Source organism: Vicia villosa, unplaced genomic scaffold (assembly GCF_029867415.1).
Source record: "Vicia villosa cultivar HV-30 ecotype Madison, WI unplaced genomic scaffold, Vvil1.0 ctg.000032F_1_1_3, whole genome shotgun sequence".
Classification (NCBI taxonomy): Eukaryota; Viridiplantae; Streptophyta; class Magnoliopsida; order Fabales; family Fabaceae; genus Vicia; species Vicia villosa.
In genome coordinates this window covers 688,305-696,247 of record NW_026704967.1, presented here as the reverse complement: position 1 = coordinate 696,247, position 7,943 = coordinate 688,305, and the positions used below count along the sequence as shown (strand labels likewise).

General features: G+C 34.4%; 1 long non-coding RNA gene across 1 annotated transcript; it reads right to left on the bottom strand.

Annotated features, from left to right (window-relative positions):
• Positions 1 to 4,572: 4,572 nt before the first annotated feature.
• On the bottom strand, positions 4,573 to 6,528 carry LOC131622547 (uncharacterized). Its single transcript, XR_009289929.1, has 3 exons — positions 6,244 to 6,528; positions 5,685 to 6,120; positions 4,573 to 5,479 (listed from the first exon to the last, which is right to left on the bottom strand). It is a non-coding gene; the product is annotated as an uncharacterized LOC131622547 (long non-coding RNA).
• Positions 6,529 to 7,943: the final 1,415 nt, after the last annotated feature.

Here is a 7,943-nt window from a genome sequence, read left to right as displayed (position 1 = left end):
TTTACAAGAAAAGACCTCTAAGTTCCTTGAAAATCAAAAGAAAAAGAGTTTTCATGGATGCATGAATGCATGTTTTATGCATCAACCACAACCAAGAGCATGCAAGGTCACATAAGATCATAGTTCAAAGGTTCGACGTCACGAGCATGGAGTCATGGGTCTAACCATCCCAAAAGGTATGATCTAAGGAGTTTTGTACCTGCCAATCGGGTTCTACAAAGGTTCCCAGAGTTTTCAATCTTCTATCGGATATTACCGGCACGCACAATTGCTCATGGGCGCCAATAATATGCCTAAAAAGACCTCGTCTGAGCGTAGTATCGCATGACAACAAGCTCAAATTGGTACTTGATCTTGTTTCTACGGACACTCACTATTGAAAGTAATAGCGTTATCACGATGGTTCGTAACAACCTCTACTACCTTCCATGAGGCCTCCACTGATTGGGGTTCCACCATATGACGCTCATGGTAAGGATTGCTCCTGACATGCGACTATTGGTCTTACCACCTCCTATCTCAAGTTACTCACCAAAGTCCGGGTTAGGACTTTATCTCATCTCAGAGGAACCATCGAGCACCAAAAAGAAAAAAAAAGAAGATAAACAAACAAAGCACACAATAATATATACAAATACAAAACACACAGATAAACAAAAATAGGCTTAACACACTTAAAACTGGATCCCCAGTGAAGTCGCCATTTTTCTGTAGCGGGGAAAATCTGATATCGAAGCCATGGGATTGACTCGAATCAATATTCCGTTTGAAATCGCCACCGCGCTTTATTTTTTCAAAGGAAAAGGGAAAAGAACGTAAAACCCAAAGTTTTGTTTTTAAAACAAGAAAGAGAACTCAGGTTCGGGTGTTGATTATATGAGGGGAAGGTTTAAAGCACCCCTCATATCCGTGGTACTCCACGGGAACCTTTTTGAAAATCTGTGTGTGTGTGTGTTAAAAAACGGTTTGTTTTATTTTTAAAATAAGCTCGGCAAAGCGTTAAGCTTTGGGCCTACATACCTCCTCGGTGCAATGGAGAAGTCAGAGCTAATGTAGTTCCGCTTTTGGGAAAAAACATTTTAAAAACGAATAAACACTTTGTTGTCGTTAGAGAGAAATACTCAGCCATTGATCTTGAGCATGAGAACAAACAAGTTCTTTGCATCGCAAATGAAAGAAGGGCGCCAACTCGGATAAAATCGACGAGTATGCCACTAGCTCTCTCACGCGGAAAAGATCTCGTTATTATCAATCAATTTCAAAATCGTGGGGTATAACCACTCGTTTCGACAATTAACGGTGTCTAAACTTTTGAAGAAAAGCCACTAAGGGCGAAAGATATTTTTAAGAAAAGAAAAAAAAGTTTTGAAAAGGTTTGCAAACATAAGAATATTTTGGAAAAAGGGAGAAGATTTTGAAAATTTAAGAATGGGAGGAGATGAAGAGGCTAACCTAATGCATAAAATAAAAGCTAAGGAAAGAAACGGTCTAACCAAATAAGAAGCCAACACTTGACATTAAGAGCCAAGGTAGTTTTCCCATCCTTTGGATTTATCAATACCAACACATTAACGCTTGGGGATCTAGATGAACTTATTGTCTTAGCACCACTTTGCATTAAGCACATTAAAATTCTGACAAAAATCGGGCAGAGTAACGGCTGTTTTCGGGTAAAATCCTTATATCAATGCCTTGGAATTAACCATCAAGGGCTTTCAAGGAAATACCTGCACACATAAACATACAACAGAACAATGCCAGACAGACAGAACAATCACAGGATAGTAATAGAATGAGTCCAGAGGTACTAGGTCCATAAGTCCGAATCTCCAAAGCGCTAGGGATAGTAACTGATAGTCCAAAGAGAGCCTTATGTATTTTTTAGATTTTGGTTATTTATTAGTGTTTTAGCAAGAAAAGATAAAGTATGGTCCAAGTGGACAAAAGAAAAATAACAGAAGCATAAACATATGTCCAAGTGGACAAAGAGAAAATGACGGAAAGTAAATATGATGAAATGATAAAGTAAAGCGATAAAGCGAGAAATATAAAGAGCGGTAATATAAAGAGCGGTAATATAAAGAGCGGTAATATAAAAGGTGCGGAAATTAAAGTTAGTTGTTAAATGTTAAAGATAACCATCTTGAAACTTGTCAAGTATGTTATCAAAGTTAGTAGGAAGATCTATGGTGAGTGAATGATGTACTCGGATTTAAAGTCAATGGGGCTTATCAGAAGCTTGATAAAATCATAGCGACTACACGATAAAAACCTCCACAAGTCTTAAATCAACCGCATACAATTCTCTTCCATGTTTGATCTTTTTGATTCGGGACACGAAATATTGCGCTATGTTAAGCAGATCGCCAAGTGATTTATGTAGAAATCACCCTACAACGAGGCCGGTCAAAACTTTATGTGCTAATGTATGCGAGAAGAACGATATGTAGATCGCCTTCCGAAAGCAATACCGCACGAAAAGAAAATAGGTAACGATCTAGTCTTCACTAAGAATCCATAAGAATTCTCAAAGCATTAAGACTTTCATCGATCAAAAGAAAAAAAGAAGAAGAAGATAAAATGCATAAAGATAATCAACTCACACTATCATTAATATCATTCATCTAATATTATGGATTTGGTTCTTTCAAACCTATCAACATCCTAGATCCAATGATATTAATGAAATGGAGGAAGAAGAATAAAATTCACAAAAGATAATCAACTCACACTATCATTAATATCATTCATCTAATATTATGGATTAGGTCATTTCAAACCTATCAACATCCTAGATCCAATGATATTAATGAAGTGGAGGAAGTAGGAAACCAAAACAAGCATAAAAAAGGCAAAAAACCACATTCTGCCAGCAGGAAATCGATTTCATGCAGAGGGAAATCGATTTCCATAGTGCAGTTTTCAAAAAAAACAAGTCACGCTCAGCAGGAAATCGATTTCAGCCTTAAGGAAATCGATTTCCTCAGTGTAAAAATCAGCAAAAACAGCATTTAGAGGCATAAAACTTGACTTGAACAAATGTGCAAACACCTTATGATCAAACATCAATTGGAGCACGAATTTTCCATCAAATCACCATCAAATAGCACCAATATAGCATCAAAGATGCATCACACACAAGCAACAAATATCTACATCATGATATACAAAAAGGATGAAGAAAATTTACCAAATCTTGAACAAAACTTGGATCTACTTCAAGAATCACCAACACAAATCTTGATCTCTCAACAATTGAAGAAAAAAAATGAAATGGATGGTGGTTTAGCTCAAAGTTTGTGAGGTTCAAGATGTAACTCACAAAATTTATGAAAGAATGAAGAGCTTTGGTGAATTTGGTAGGAATGAGGAGAGAAATTGCAAGAGGTTTTTTGGCTCTCAAAAGCTTGAGAAATGAATTTGCAAGAACTTTTTTGGCTATCAAAGCTTGAGAAATGAGAGAGTAGTGGGCTCTATTTATAGGATGAGAGCAAGAGTAGTGGTAATTTGGTCTTTTTGCATTTGGTAATTAGCTTGTGTTTAATTGGTGATTAAAGTGGCAATTAAATGGTAAAAAGTGGTAAAATGGGGTTTAAGTGGGTTTAATGAGGAGAATTATTTTGATGAGGTGGAAAATTGGTAAAAATGACAAAAATGGTCAAAGAAAATAGGTGCCAAAATCAAATCAAGCTTCCCTCTCTATTTTTTTTGAATTTCGCCTGAAGGAAATCGATTTCCCCAGGAGTGAAATCGATTTCACTCTGTTCCAGAAGAGAATTTGGCGCAAAATACACTAGGGAAATCGATTTACCCAGGAGGGAAATCGATTTCATGCTGTCCAGAATGTGATTTTGTTGAAGATTGCTGCAGGGAAATCGATTTACCCAGTAGGGAAATCGATTTCACCAGTAAAAAATGTGAAAAATGCCTTGTTTATTGCATGTCTTGGCTTGGTACCTACAAAACAAAAGCCTACAAAGAAACAAAGCAATATTTTTGGTATTTGGGTTAGTATAATATGCATACAAGGTAAACAATCATTGGTGCTTGATGGTCCCTCTGATTGATGAGGTGAGTGCAACACCATAAACAAACTTCCAAGTGAAGCTCTTGATTAGTGATTGGGATATGAATGATATAGGATCTTAGGGTCAAAAATTGGGGTATGACAACTACCGATTTAGGTTTGAATAGTTGAAGGAAGAGAGAAAGAGGGTGAGAGAAAGAAAGAGAGAACGTACAAGGAGAGAGAAAGAGAAGTGTGGGAAAAGTTTTTTTGAAAAGATTTTTGGGTTTTGAAAGGTTGGAGGAGAAAACCCAACGGTTAATAGGTATATTAAGAAATAATGAAAAGGAATATGAAAAGAAGGTGTCATTTGGAGGAATGGAGAAATGTGATTGGTGGGAATAAAAGTTTGATTTAGTAAATTACAATAAAGGGCTTTTATAAGTGTAATTATTTTTTGCATTAAGGGTAATTTAGGGTGTTTGGTGGTATGTTTTATTATTAGTTAGGTAGTTGAGGGTAATATTTTCATAAAATAAACAAATCTTAAAATGACTATCGTTTGATTTAGGTTCATTATAAGTGTAAAGACACTCACTAAGGGTAATTGTATAATCACATTATTTTCATGTCTTATAAGAATAAATCTAGCCATACAGTCACTACCATAGGTAGAGAAAATATTACATCTACCATGTTAAGAATATCATATTCTCAGTATTTTCTTTGACAATATGTTGCTCTTCCTAAAGATAATCTTCCTGCAATGCATCCAAACTAACCACATAAAAGAACCTTATAACTTACAGAATGACACCACAAACACTGTTGCCAATTCTATTAACCTTAAAGTCGAAGTTAAATTAAACTTCTAATTTGACAACACCTATGTGACGTCAAAGAACCTCTAACAGCTTATGAAATAAAATTGAAAATACCTGAAACTACAAGCCTCTAACATATGCCAAGCCAGCATCTCATGCTGCAATTTCAACAAAATTTAGTAGTGGTCAAACCCTGGTGTAAACAGCATAAGGTGTATGGAAGTTATTTGTCAGAAACACTAAAGATAAATTTTGCAAATCTCACTTAAGACCAAGAAAAGAGGTTACTTTGTTTATCAGTAATTTAAGGCACACCTATTACACAGTAATTTAAGAGAAATGTTCTTTTCAATTAGTAAAATCATCCCCCCCAAAAAATGAACCCCTATCAAGTACCAAGTTAGAAGTCTCCCATGCAAAATCAGAAGTACAGCACAATCCAAAGAATATGATAACATCAGAAAGGATTGATCGCAGAAGAACATCATCATAATAGGATTGATTGCTGAAAAACATCATTAGATATTGGCTATCAGAACATATTTTCAAACCTTAGAACATAAATATTGGTGGAGTGTACCTATATAATCCACCTCATCACCCTGTAGATTGATCTTCGATATAGATTGCAGCAATATCACAACAGACCCTGCAGAATCGAAATTCATATCATACACCTCGTCCACGTATTCCACTTCGCTTTTAATTAATAAACCACTAAGATAACCGCAATTTACGACTCCAACTTTGGAATACATGTCAGTATGGAATTGTTTTGATATCATAAGAATCATATCAGAAAAATTCAAAAATAAATGCCATGGAATCCAAATTAGAACAGAAAATTAGCTGACCTTGACCAACATTATGTTCTTGCCGATAACTTTGACAACTTCACCAACATATGAGTCAGGCTCTTGAAGATGCTGCAGGGATACAAACACATGTGCGTCACTAACTAACATACCGAATTCGATTATAAACGTAATAAAGGAAATTTCAAAATATAGCAACAAAATTACCTTTATATAAATTTTTTGTTGTATATTGATTTTATTTCAGGAGATACTATGAACAACAACATCAACACTAAGACAAAAAGGCGAAATCACCATCGGAGTAAATGTATTGTATGTAACCACCGTAACCGAGAAATCAAAACACAAGCCATTAAAATCAACATTGAACAAAAGTTTTATAACAACTTAGAAGTGAAAGCTATGTCAAATGAAATGAACATAATATTGAACAAACGTTTATCAATCTCACCTTTACACTACCTCTCTACCTCTATCAACGAAAGATTGGTTTATCAGCAACAATAAAGAGCGGAAATCAAAAATGTCTCAGTAGAAAGAAAAAAAGCCATGAAATTGAAATCACAAGAACATGAAGAATCGAAGAAACCCTAACCTTGACAAACTCAGCATCCCACGCCTTGAGTTCATCTCCAGAAGAATCGAAGAAACCCTTACCTTACATAAAGTATCTTTCTCGTAACGTTGGGAAGAGAAATTTCGATGTCAGCACATTTAGGGTTTGAATCGGATAAGGGGAGAAGTAGAGATGAGAGAGAAAGGGGATGACTACCGATTTAGGTTTGAATAGTTGAAGGAAGAGAGAAAGAGGGTGAGAGAAAGAAAGAGAGAACGTACAAGGAGAGAGAAAGAGAAGTGTGGGAAAAGTTTTTTTGAAAAGATTTTTGGGTTTTGAAAGGTTGGAGGAGAAAACCCAACGGTTAATAGGTATATTAAGAAATAATGAAAAGGAATATGAAAAGAAGGTGCCATTTGGAGGAATGGAGAAATGTGATTGGTGGGAATAAAAGTTTGATTTAGTAAATTACAATAAAGGGCTTTTATAAGTGTAATTATTTTTTGCATTAAGGGTAATTTAGGGTGTTTGGTGGTATGTTTTATTATTAGTTAGGTAGTTGATACCTGATGCAATCATAATCACTAAAAGTTAGCAAGTTCTAAATCTAAAACAAAATACAAGTTTGCAAGCGACAAATCTATCCGAAAACACTCTAGAATTTATCTAGAAAAAAAACTATTGAATTTTATTATGATAAAATAACATTGACGGTCAAACTCTAATGTGTTTGAATACTAGAAAAGCAACCATAATTCTAAAAAATTTCAAAAACAAAAATAAAACAGAAATTCTCTAATACAAATGATATATTTTATGAAAAAACTTTCACTTCACCCAAAAAAAATATGTGTAAACCAAAGATGCGTCGCCTTTTAATATTTTTTTAAAAAAAAAAACCATATATTCTCTCGGTTGAACTGACAACCGAGTATTGTATTTAGCAAACACTCCTTCAAATCCAAGAAACAACATTTTCACACCTTTTAATTTTTTTAAAGATTTGTATTACTTATTATCTCGGTTGGGCTTAACCGAAGGGTAAAGTATTTAGTGGACACGACTTCGAATTCCAGCAACTACATTTTAGCAAATTTTATATTTTTTTATGACCTATTACTTCGATTGAGCTGAAAAACCTAAGGGTAAAGTATTTAGAGGACTCACCTTCGAATCTCAACAACTACATATTATCACCTTTTATTTTTATTTTTAAAATTTTTTTATGACCTATTACCTCGATTTTGCTGGAAACCGAGGGGTAAAGTAGCATGTTTTATTTATTTTTGTTTATGTCAATTTGATGAAAATCAAGTAACAAATTTTTGTTGTCGATTTATAAAGTAACAATGGTCAAGACATTGCCAACTTGTCAATCCATATGAAACTCTGATCCGTGTGAAACTCTCACTAGGTAATCAAAACGTGAATACCACCATGGTTGTCAAAATCGGGATTTCACTAAAGATCGTTGGGACATGAAAAAAGCAGGGATCGTAAGATCGTGAATTAGATCGTAAGATCCCACAAAATCAACAAAATTATAAAAATAACTAAAAATAAATAAACATTAACATAATTCCAAGATTTCAAACATAACATACACTAATTTAACATAATTCCAAAATTCCAAACAAACATAATATTTAACATAATTTCCAAATTCCAAACAAACATTAACATAAACTAATTTAACAAATAATTCAACACGTCTTGAGCAAGTCTTCCATGAACTGGAA